General features: G+C 56.7%; 1 protein-coding gene across 6 annotated transcripts in view; it reads right to left on the bottom strand.

Moving 5' to 3' along the window:
* The window catches only part of SEPTIN9 (septin 9), a 144,106-nt gene that overhangs the window by 28,411 nt on the left and 103,326 nt on the right, over window positions 1–12,369 (bottom strand). Inside the window, exons 1-2 of one of the 6 annotated variants that reach the window (XM_040579648.1) lie at window positions 9,886–9,918; window positions 8,494–8,658 (exon numbers count right to left, since the gene is read on the bottom strand). The exons of 4 other annotated variants lie outside the window; for them this stretch is intronic. The gene's annotated coding sequence lies outside the window, so the exon portion shown is untranslated. Of the gene's footprint in view, window positions 1–8,493; window positions 8,659–9,885; window positions 9,919–12,369 lie in introns of those variants that run through there. One more of the 6 variants, XM_040579666.1, reaches the window with a different exon arrangement.

Consider the following 12,369-nt stretch of genomic DNA (forward strand, 5'->3'; position numbering starts at 1 on the left):
GGGATGAGATAGCAGCCTACAACCAGCAGCCTGGCTGCTTTTTAAAATCATGTCGATTAAGCTGAATAAAGATATTATCTGTCTCCAGAAGCCCTTCCTGTTTTACATCTTGATCACCAGAGCTTCACCACCACCACCACCACGCCGGCGGAAAGAAGGGCCCCGGCCGCAGAGGTGATGTGATGTGCACAGGGCTGGGCAGGTGGGCTGCACCCCCCACAGCCTGAGCTCCCGGCTAGTTCTCGGTGGGTCGATCCCCCCAGGGTGTTGTTGGGTGGGGGGCAGCCCTGGGCAGCAGACCCCAGCATCGCCTGCACTGCCCTGGCTGCAGGGCCGGAGCAGAAGGGAGTCTCCCTCCCTTCAGAGCCACGATGCAAAGTCAGCCTGCCTCTTTTGGACCCCTGGTTCTGACATATTACTTTGACCAACCCTATGAACTGCAGCTCCCTGCAGCTCTCAAAAGATCTGCATTCCCAGAGACCGGCCTGCAGGCAACGAAAGGGTTAAGATGGATTTGCAGCAGTCAGTACCCAAAGGACTCCATTTCCCATGCACAGCCCATGAGCCAGGGGCTACCACTTGTCCATCCTTTTTGGTCCAGTATCAGCATCACCAGCACCAGCATCACCGGCCACTGCCAAGCTCCTACACCACAGCAAACCCTACCAACGGTGCTAGCAGCTCTCCCCTGGCTGTTACCTTCTCCCTGGCTGTTACCTTCCTTCTCCCCTTGCAGACCACCAGTAGCTCTTCCTCCACCCTGGGCAGCCACTACAAGCCGGGCTGCCAGCAGCCCTTCCTCATGATGCCCGGCAAGGCTGGCGTGGGCTGCCTGGGAAACAATGGGTGCTCAGGGGCGTGAGACTCACGTCCCCCAACTTCAGCAAGTGCCACAAATACCTGTATCTGAAAAAACTCCACCCCAGCACCCAGGGAGGAAACCCACCCTCAATCTGTTTATGCTGCAGTTGTGCGTCGCTCTCTGCTGGATTACACCACTTTTTATAACTTAAGCAAGCTTTAACCCCTATCAATGGGCATTAGTGGTTTAATCTCCCTAATCACCAGGCAAATCCAACGTTAGATGCCAAACTGGGCTTGCCCAAGTAGCAGCGGGGTCTGTTTGCAAGTCACTCCAGCCTTGCGGTAGCTGGGAAAAGGCAGGAGCAGAGCTGGAAAGCAGCTCAGCTGGGCTCTGCAAAACTCTGCCCTGCTCGCTCAGGTGCTGTGCTGGCAGGGGGAATAAGCAGGGGTGGGGGGGGGGGGAGGATCTCAGTGCACCTGGGCTTTGCAGATGCAATCCATCCTTCATGTCCCTGCTGTTAAACTAACCACATCTGTAATGTTGTGCAGGTGCTGAGCATCCAGCACAGGGTTCACTCGCCCAAACCAGCACTGGCAGTGGAGGGGCGAACAGCGGGTGTTTGGCCATGTGAGCACATGCCTTGCTCCTCTGTGTTATTTTTTTCACATTGAAAACATGTCTATGTTTTAGTCTTGCCTGTGAGGGAGGGGGAAAATAAAAACTATAGAAAATTTTCCCCCTTGATCACTGAAGCTCTGCAAAGGCATCTGGAGCAGGGTGGGAGCTCACACCACCTACAAGTTGTTTTTCAGGTTAATTCATAGAAAATACTTTGTTTCAACTCCTATCTCATCCTTCCCAGAAACAACCCAAGGTGGGGGAGCCAGCAGCTCAGAAGGACAATCAAGTGACATTCCTGGCCTCAAAGCAAGTGAGTTACAGCGGGCTCTGGGAACTGTGCTGGCCCTCGTGGAGGCTCTCGGCGGCTTTTGGGGCTGTTTGCGCAGAGGCAGCAGTCGCAGAATGACTAACAGCCACCTCTGGAATTTGTTACGACAGGAGCATCCCTCTAGTCCTGCAAGGAGAGGCAGGGTACCGCCGTGCTTGTTCTCCCACCGCTCGTTTCTGGCTGTGAGAGCTCGCTCCGCAAACAGGCGGGAGCACCACGGGGAAGGAAGCAGCCTTGCTTGCCCCTGCGGTGCAGGTGGACAGGAGAAAGATTAAGTGACTCGCCCAGGGTCACACAGAAAACTTACAACAGAGCCAAGAACTGGATCCAAATCCCCTACTCAGAGTTTTAAAACGACCAAGTCATTGTTCTTCTCTTAAAAAAAAAAAAATAAAAATCAGTTAGGAGCAATTCTAGCCAAGCCCTCTGGCTGTCCTAAGTCGTACAAAGGGATTTGAACTAACTGCAGATCCAGTTCTTTGTCTTGCAACTAATCTGAGATAACAAGGAAGGTTCCTGCCCACCTTATGCAGTCCTGTGGGTACTACTTCACCTGACACCTCTGCAGGTGCAAGCAGGTCCCCATGTCCCAGCCGTACTGGGAGGGCTCAGTGGGGAAGGTGCTCCCACACGGATGCTCAGGGAGTGTTGAGAGGAGCAGATAACCAGCGACGGTTTCCACAGTTCCTGAGTTCTGGGGGAAAACCCATCCACCGTCCCTTGCCTTGCACCAGGCAGCCACCCCACAGCGGGGCTGTGCCCCGGCCACGCCAGCCCTGCTCCCCAGCCCTGCTCCGTCCCAGCAGCAGTGCCCTGTGCCGGGCAGCGCTCGCTCCAGCCACAGCCCCCAGCCTCCCGCAACAGCCGAGGTCTGCAAACCAAGGCAGCTTCACCAGCACTAACCAGCCTGTGACCAACACACTTCACCCCAGGCTGCCCAACGCTTCATTTCAAATCCCTTGAGCACAGGGAGCGTGAGCAGGACATCTCTTGTAGGAATGCTGAAAGGACGTTTCCAATTTGTTCTGCACCACATCGATCCCCAGTTAAAAATGCACCGTTAGAGCTTAGTAAATAATTTTGTTTCAATAGTGCAGCAATGCTGACCACCTGCAAGTCTTCAATGACTTTGATGGATAGCTGAAAATCCTACCAGCTATATTTATAATCTCAGATCAATAGCAGAATGAAAGGCACATCCAGAGACCTTGGTAAAGCACCAGCATGCTCAGTGGCAGGCAGCGTGACTGAGAAAAGGACGTGGACTTACAGACCACAAGACCAACAATGTAATTTTTTTAAACACTAAAAGAGACACCATCACTTCTAGCAGGAGCAGAAAGGATCCCCCATTACCAGCAACACCTACAACCAATGCCAAACACTTTTCTAAGAGCCTGCTTGCAGGTGTTACCATCCGGGAAGGGCTCTGGCTGGTAGCCACCATGGTCCCTCCTGAACGTGCAGGGTGACTCTACAGATCTGTAATGGTAAGACCTACAGAACAAAAATATTTCCTCCCTTCTGGCTGTACTGGACTCCCAAGTCTACACATGCTGCTGTTTGTTTTCTTTCAAGGTACCTGGCTTTTGGCATTGCGCAGCTTCTCTGAGCAGCCCATGTCAGAGAGACATCCCTGCAGGTATCACACCGGTTCCTTCAGAAAAGGGAGTTACTTGGTGGCTTAAATTTCTCTAGACAGAGACAGCAGTGGAACAGCAGGTACCACAGCAGCATCTTGGGGCCCTGCAAGGTCCATCATGCAGAGCAGGTATGTCCTGAGCCAGCACAGCAAGCAACCACCACCAGCCCCTCCATGCCCTGGCCAGGAGCAGCAGCCAAACCCGCCAGCATCATCAAACCATGGCCGTTTTGTTGAACCCATGTTACATATCGCACCAGGACTGTTCCCGCTCCCAGTGCGCTGAAAACAAGGGGCTCCTCCAGCTGGACACCTTGAGCCCACTCCCATCTCCAGGAGGGAAGGAAGGAAGGAATTATTTCACACGCTGCTGTCAGCCAGCGCACGCAGCTGGCACCGTGACTGTCCTTGGCACAAGTCTCCTGCTCTCCAGGGAGGCTGTGCCTCGCTTCCCAGCATCGCATCCCACTCCCCAGGGAGGCCATGCCTCAGCTCCCAGTGTCGCATCCCAGTAGCGCCCCTGCAGCAGTCGCCCTTCCTCTGGCACATTTCTTCTGCAGGGGACCTGTGGCATCTGCTCACTTGAGCAGGGAAGGCAGGAGGCTCCTCGCCGTGCTTGAGCAATCCATCATTTTCCAGAAGGGAATAGGCTTTTCTAGGAAGCCACTCGGGGGTCACAATATTTGGAAAAGGCAAGGGAAAAAACACTCCTCCCAACACCCTTCCACCTTGCAGGGGACACCAGTTTGCCCACTGACATACTGGTTTAGACAGACGCAGAGCACACTCAGCATCTCCCAGGCAGCTCCCCCTGCACCGCAGCTCTGAGCACAGGTTTTTCTCAGCAGGGACTGGTCTGCCTTGGCACCGAAATGCTGCGGCTCAAGAGTCACCAGGACGGCTCTGCAGATGGCATAGCTTGGCCCTGCCAGAGGAGTCACAAAGGACAAACTGCCCTCAAAAGGGTAAAGCAAAATCATCTGTACGTCACCCCACCAGCACCCCAGAGCCCTGCTCCACCAACCCCCCACATCCTGCCCTGCAGAGAAGCGAGGGGGCAGCCAGACCCTTGCAGGTCTCGCATGCCGGGGGGCACCTCGCAGGGGTCCAGTGCTCCTCCACTGCTGCCTCTGCTTCTCTCATCACCAGCAACAGGCTCAAAGCGGACCCAGCAGCAGGGTCAGGGGATGAATTTGGTGAAAATTCACCTTTGCAAGAGGGAACAGTATGGAGTGAAAAATTCAGCCACCTGAGTCACCCCACAGCTCAAGCAAACTTGCTCAAGTAATTCAAACACTATTTTGCCCCAAAGCAAAATCTCCTCTTTAGATGGGGAGATGCCCAGGCAGTGGCAAGGGGGTGCTCCAGCGCTGCCCAGGCAGCAACATCCCTGGGGGTCACAGCATCCACCTGGTACAAACCAAGCTGCAAAGTGGGTGCTGAGGCATCCCTAAGGGTGCCCACGAACCTTCTGCACACACACGTTTCATCGCCAGCAGTGCAAAGGATATGCCTCTGCGCAAGCTGTGCATAAAGGGCCTTTCTCCGTCCTTTGTGTGCTTCCCCTTTTAAACCTATAAATTCCCACTGGAGGTAAAGAAGAAAGAATTTAGGGCACCCTAACCTTGAAAAGAAGGAAAACTCCATTCAAGCTGCCAAGCTGCCGGGCTGTCTCCTGCAGCTTAATTAATAGCAACCCATCCCCAGCAAGCTGCTTGCAGCGCCAGCTGTCTCCTCTGATGGAGGTGATTTTCTACGAATAATAGTGCTTTGTATTTTGATGGGGAAAGGTCAGGAGGATAGCGGGAGAAGGATGGTGGGAGTGAAACACGTCGCTTCCCTGCAGCTCCCAGCACTGTGAGTGAATCCCGCTTGGTCCCCATCTGCTCCTGGGGTGATATCTGGGAGATGACGGCACCCCTCTATCAGCCTTGGAGTGATAACAGAGGGGTGTGGAAGCAGAGCAGTGGGGTGTGGGGAAAATTCAGACCTGTGGTCTGCAAGCCCACCACTGCCAGGAGGTCTGGCGAGCTCCTCCGGGTGCCACTTTGACAAGGTCCAGGACCCCCTGTGGGGAAATCCCAGCTCTGCTCTTATCAGGAGCCACCTCGATAACAGCACAGGATCCACACTGCAGGGAGCTGGGGCTGGGTGACCCTGCCAGCTCTGTCAGGCCACCAGAAAGGGACAGTCCCCACTGCCACTTGGCTTTTCATAAATGAACAAGCTATAAATAAATTCTGCATAAATAAATACATAAGAATGCTGAGGCTGAGAGCAATGTGGATGAATCCAAGGTGATGCAGCAATGCAGCACAGTGAGGGAAAAAAAGCTGATACAGACCCAAGCCTTGGGTATGTGGCATGAGATGCCGACAGCCCCCAGGGCATGGCCATGAGACCACCTTCATTTCTGCTCAGTCACAGCAGACTAGAGCCAAGCACCAAGTGCCAAACCAAGTTGCCACCTTGGACCCTGGGCCCTGGAGCCGTAGGGCGCTTTCTGCCTGCAGTCACCCTGCTGCTGGCTGGTAATTAAGTCTTCCAGCTCTCCTGACTAAAGGATGCCCCTGCGCCAGCCCAGTGCCAGCGCCTGGCTGGGCACCAGTGCCCCAGGGAACACCACCAACATGGAATTGCTCTCTGAGGAGCACACCAGCAGCTCTCCCGCTTTTGCCAGCTGGCCCAGCCTTGGTGCTCACTGTGACTTCTGTCCCCTCCCTGTCCCACCCATGCGCCTCTGTGCCATCTAGGCTGCCCCAGCACAGAGAGGGCTCTGGTCCCAGTGCAGGACTGGGATGTATCTTCCCTTCCACTAGTCTACCTGGGGGAATAAACAGAGATAAATGCCACCAAAGAAAAGCAGCATTAGGGCAGGTCCCTGTCCCACATGGTCCCCTGCCCAGGCATCAAGGCTTTGCCACTTCAGCCTCTGGCTGCGCAGGGGGAGGACACAGCCCGCAGTGCCCCCCGCTTCCACCCACAGCTGCCCAAGGAAAAGGTCCCTGTTGCTTAGCAAAGGGCCATTCATCACCAGGACTGTGTGGAATGAGAAAGGGTTAATGTGCTGCAGCTGGGCCAGAAATACCATCCAGGACAAAGAGAGACTTCATGTCACCCACATCCGCCCAGCACAGAAGAAGGGGCCTTAATCCGATTCCCAAAGAAAATGTGGCTTTTACAGCCCCGCTTGACCCAGCCCCTCCAGCAAGTTTTGCATCTGCAGCAAGAGTTAACCCAGTTTGGGAGAGGGCCAGAAAATGGGAAGAGAAATCACTTTTCTACAAGTTTGTGAGAAGGGAGAGCTGGGTAGAAGCAGCTGGACCCAGGCAGTGTCCCTGCAGCAGGACACAGGGAACATGGGCATCTTAGCCTGGCAAGGTCTGGTGGCCCCAAAGCACCCCCCCGAGCAGCCAGACCTCGGCATTAGCTCTCATGTGATTTATCAGGGACTGGAGAAATTCCCATTGCCGAATTCCGACCGGGTGATGCTCAGCTGCACCCCACCGCAGCAATCACCGATGGCAATGAGGATGCACAGGGAGGGACCCATGAGCGTGCCAACACTGCGGGGGCATTTTGGGAACCACGTCTCAGGATGATGAGGGTGAGCCAGCATGAACCGGAGAGCTTCAGAGTATTAACAATAGAGATCTGCCTCTTCTCTGAAAGGATGGGACCTTCCAGAGAAAGGGAACAAAGCCAGGGATGCTGCTGGGAAGCAGACAGTGCTCACACCCGCTACAGATGCAAATGAACTGTCTTTGCCTTCATCTTTCAGCCAGCAACAGCTGGGCACACACCCCATGGTGCTGCATCCCTCCCCTACAGGGCTCCTTCCCACCTCCCCAGCCCCACACCCCCTTGTGACCTTGCAAGCCCACCTGCCCACTCCCCCGGGATGCCACAGAGCTGTATTTGCAAGATTAACTCTTTCAGGCCAGTTTTCATTATTATTTTTTAACAAACAAGCTAGCTTTACCATACGCTTCTCCACAAAGCGCCTAAAAAATTTTAGACATAAATGAAATAAAATACAGATGTATTCAGACATAAGGTCACAGCACCCAGCAAGCGTAACGCCAGGAGTGCTGTCCTCCCCTTTCCCAGCCCAGCCTTCCCCACGTACCAGAGTGAAGCTCTGGCACGTTACCCAAGGATCAACATCTCCAGCGCGGGTTTTGCCCAGCCCCAGCACATCTTCAACAGGGCTGGATGTGGCGTCACAGCCATACGGAAATCACAGCATTTAAAACCACAGGCTATAAGAATTCCACCATGCTCAGAGAGGGGAAGTCTGGATTCCCCATGGAGAGGCATCCAGGAACTGCCGCTGCCGGGTTATTAGCCACCAAACCATTAGACCCCACCGCATCTGCATACCTCACGCTATGGCTAGCATATGCTACCAAGAATACCTGAGCCTAATGGCTGCAAGGTCAAATACATTTCATACACCACCACTGAGCTATCCATGAGCCCCACAGCCACACAGGTATTTTGCTCTCAACATGGAAAATCATGGACTGCAACTACAAAAGCATAGAAGGAATCACAGCTCTCTGAGTATGCTCCAAGCATTTTGGTTTGGTTTTTTTTTTTTTCTATTCCAACATGCCCTTTTCTGTACTAAGGATGCCTTATAGCAGGGCAGACACCCTGGACAGCTGCACTCCTCCTGGGTGCTATACCCTATAATCTGGAATCACACCTGGATGTGGCAGCAGCACTTAGGGATTTACACGTGATCGCAGTTCTTAGGTTTTCTTTTACAGGGTGGTGCCTGAGCTGCCACTGGTCCCAAAGCCAAAGCTCAGCCAAGCGTTGCCTGCATGTGCAGATTCCCCATCACCCGGGCCAGGCCCACCTATCTCACAAGGGAATTCAGTCAAACCAACCAAGGGCCATCAGCACCAGGGAACCCAGGACCCTCAGCCAACACATCTCCAACAGTGGCAAAAGCTCTTCCCACCCTAGAGCTGCACCACTGGTCTGCTCCATCTGCCGCACTCACCAGCACCCACCCATCCAAGGCAGGGGGAATTCAATAAAATTAAGCAACTTGCTTACACGAGGGATATGTAACCCAAAACTTGCCTGATGCTATAGTAGGGTGTCCCTGTGCTCTTCTGGTCCATGCAAGTTCACCTTTGACGCAGTGGGAGCGAGCCCAGGGTGCCGTGCAGGGCACAGGCTGCTCAGCTCATGGAGGGCTGCACGTCCGTGGGTCTGAGGAGGGGTTTGGGGGTGCGATGGAGTGACCTGCGATTTATGGGAGGGCAGACACAATGCTCTGTCAGTGTTCTCTGGCCCTAAACTATGAAATCTCCAAGAAACTCTACATAAACATCTCAGTGTATGCTGAAAGCCACGGCATGGGGCAGCAATATTGGCCCCACTGGAGGCCAGCTGCCCCCCGGCCCCAACCTGCCCTCACAGAGCCAGAGACAGTCCCGGCCCAAACACACCAGCCCAGCTCCCTCCCGGATGCTTCTTCCCTGAATGAAGCGTGGTCACAGCAGGAATGGACATTAAAAGCCTGGTCTGAAATCCTCTGGCATGAAGCCTCCCCCGCACGGGGGCTGCCTGCGGGCAGAAGCAGTGGGTCGCAGCACCGGCAGGAGCAGACACACACCCCCACACCCCCCCAGGTGCCTCCCAGGGGTGTAAAGGTGCCAGTGGGTCATGGGGGTACGGGGGAAAAGAGGGGATTCCCACGGGCACCCCCCGCACACAGCCCTGGCTGCCCCTGCCCAGCACCCCCAGCCTCTGGACTCTGCACCAGACTAAGGCAGAGGAGAAAAACCGTGCGCTCAGCGAGTGCAGCCCGCGCCCGCCGTGTCACTTCATCACAGATTTAAGTGACACTGTATGTATCACTGTGTGATACAGTATGGATCAATTTTCTATGGCTGCTGTGCAAACAGGCATCAGGGCTGGTGGGAGAAGGATGAGGAGGTGCCGTGAAAATGAGAAAGAAAAAAAAAAAAAAGAAGAAAGAAAAGGAGTGGAAAAAGGCGGAAAAAAGGGGAAAAAAGGCGAAAAAAAGGGGGGGAAAGGCAAACTTCCCAGCTGGAACAGTTTGCAGGGCTACAGTGCTGCGACACTGCACGGAACAAAACTGTGGCCGCACCCGCGCCGCGCAGCACCCGCGCCGCGCAGCACCCGCGCCGCGCAGCACCCGCGCCGCGCAGCACCCGCGCCGCGCAGCACCCGCGCCGCGCAGCACCCGCGCCGCGCACCACCCGCGCCGCGCACCACCCGCGCCGCGCACCACCCGCGCCGCGCACCACCCGCGCCGGACTCGAGCGTGGCGTGACCAGGCTGCCTCCCCCGGAGCCCCCCGGCCCCGGCTTCTCCATCTCCCGCCGCGGGGCTGGGGCGACCACCCCACCCCGCCCCCCGCCCCGAGCACCCCGTAGCCCAGGATCCCTCCTAGCCCCGGACACTCCACCCCAGCCCCGGGACCCCCCAGCCCCGCGCACTCACCGGGCGGCCGCAGCTCCGGCGCGGGCCGGGGCCGGCGGGGGGAGGGGTTTGGCCGGGGCTGGTTCAAAAGAGCCAATTAAAGAGAAAAGCCGCGGGGGGGGGGGGGGGGGGGGGCGGTCCGCGCCTCGTGGGCTGTCCCACGCATGGGCACCCGCTGCTGGGGACAGCGAGCGGCCGGCACCCCCCACCCCCCCACTGCGGGGCCGGGGGTCCTGGGGGCAAGAAGCCGAACACCTCCCCCCTGGAAGGGGTCAGATCACCCCTGGCAGGCAGCTGGGCAACCCCATCCCCCACCTTTGGGTTTGGGTTGGGTTTTTGGGGGCGGGCGGGTGGGGTGTGCGCAGGCTCCGGGTGCCTCTAGCACACAGTGCATCCCCCTGCGTGGGCAGGGACAGGGACACGGGTCCCGGGCACAGGCTGCAGCTCGGGTCTGGGGGCACGCTGGGGCAGGACAGGCGAGAGGAGGGGAGCGCAGGGGGCTGCTTTCAGGGGCACTTCCCATGGGCGCTGGGAGCTCCTGAAAAGCGCCGGGGAGGGGGATTCCCCTCACTGCCTGGCTGGCCTGGTGCCACGCACCACCTGCCAGCGCTCACAAGGATGCTCCGGGATGTCCCCCAGCGCTCATCAGAACAAGGGGCCATCAAACACCAGGAGGTTCCTTCCCCATCAGCTCACAACCAAATTCCAGAGCAGAAACCAAGGAGAGAGACAACCGCAGGCTGCCAGCCCTCCCTTGTGTCACCAGACACGCTCCTCACAGAAATGTGTTTCCCAGGGGAAGCAATGCCAAGAGCATCGGCAGCGTGGCCAGCAAAGACGATACAGCCACACGTTCACAGGCAGGCGAGGCTGCAGCAGCCCCTTCCCGCTGCCTGCACAGACCCATACCTGGTCCCCCCCGGCTGCGCTAGGGCTCCCCAGTTCAGTACGGATCCTTTCACGGGCAGCACGCTCACCCTCACCTGGCATCGCCAGCAGCCAGGTTCCCTTTTCCCTGCAGGGTTGTGGGAGCGAGGTGAGGGCAGCCTGCCTGCAGCAGGGTCCCAGCCCACTGCCCACTGACAGCCCAGGGACCCCCCACTGCCTAGATCACACGGGGTTGCTGCCGTCCTGCTTCGGCCCCAGGACCCAGCACTGGCCTCTGTGACTCCCCTCTCCTGCTCCCTGCCTGCTCCGGCCCCGGTGCTGAGCCACAGCCCAGCACCTCCCCATCCCACCACGAGCCCAGGCAGGCAGCACCATCAGCTCTGCCTCCCTCCTTAGCACAGGCCCTGACAAAGCCTTCCCCTCACTGCTGCCCCTGCTATTCTCCCCTTGATAAGCCACTGCTCTGTTCTTCCCCTCCTCACCCTCCGACATCGCATGGCCAGGGCTCCAGCCTGCCTGCTCCACCACTGCCCTCCGGCACAGCTTCGGAGGCCCCAGCACGGCCCCCGGCCTCCGCCACAGCTCTTTATTCCCGGAGGCTGGGGAAGAGCTTGAGCAGAGACACTTACTCAACCAAGGATCACAAGGAGGACAATGCTCGCTGCCCGGTGTCTCCAAGAGCCAAGGATGCTCCAGCACCTATTTCAGCTGCCACCCCAGCAAATGTCCCCCCAACTTCTGAGAAGTTTTCCTCAGTTCCCTTCGTAAAGGTCTCGCAGAGCAAATCCCTCCTGGCTCGCTGCCTCCCGCACCACCAGACATGAAAAGCATTGGAGTTTCTCCCTGGGTAATGTGAGTAAAAGCTTCTCACATCAAAGGCACCACATGAGTTATCCCACCCCCATCCCTCCCATGCGGCAGTGCCAGGGCTGCCTCCCCTGAAAACACGGCAGCCTCAGTGGTTGAGGTGCTGACTGCACTTGAGACATACTTCTGATTTTTTTTGCCTTATTTTTAATTTTTTCCTTAAACTTAGCCACAGACGGGAGAACTTGGGTGACTCTGAGCCAGGCTCTCCTGGGGGCAATGCGAATAGCGTGGTGCTGGTGTGGGTTTGCCCACTGTCTGGCATGCGGTCACCCCAGGGAAAGCGGAGTAAAAATATTCCCTGAGCCAGTCCTGCCTGCTCATTGCCCAGCATTAAAGGAAGCCACGAAGTGTCCTGGAGCAAAAACACAAGCACCCACCGAGGGAGCAGATTCACATACATTTCTCAGCAGCCTCGACAGCTCTGTTCCTCCATCTGCGCAACAGAAACTACATCCCCCCCTTTGCAAAGCACTTTCATATCTCTACAGCAGAGCAGGGCGAGGGGGTGTTCACCATCCCAGAAACAGGGAGCAGCATTTACACCCCAAACAACCACCGCCTCAGCACAAAGCACCGGGGGAGAGGCAGCAGTTGCAGACACAGCAGGAACAGCCGCGGATTCTGAAGATGAGGAGGACTAGAAAATAACTTCAAACACCGCAGGGATTTCAAAAAGTCAGAGGACCACATGGTTTCTTGGCCCATTTAACAGCGTTCTTCATCCCTTCATCCCACACAGCAGTTGTT

Source organism: Falco naumanni, chromosome 1, assembly GCF_017639655.2.
Source record: "Falco naumanni isolate bFalNau1 chromosome 1, bFalNau1.pat, whole genome shotgun sequence".
In the NCBI taxonomy this organism is placed as follows: domain Eukaryota; kingdom Metazoa; phylum Chordata; class Aves; order Falconiformes; family Falconidae; genus Falco; species Falco naumanni.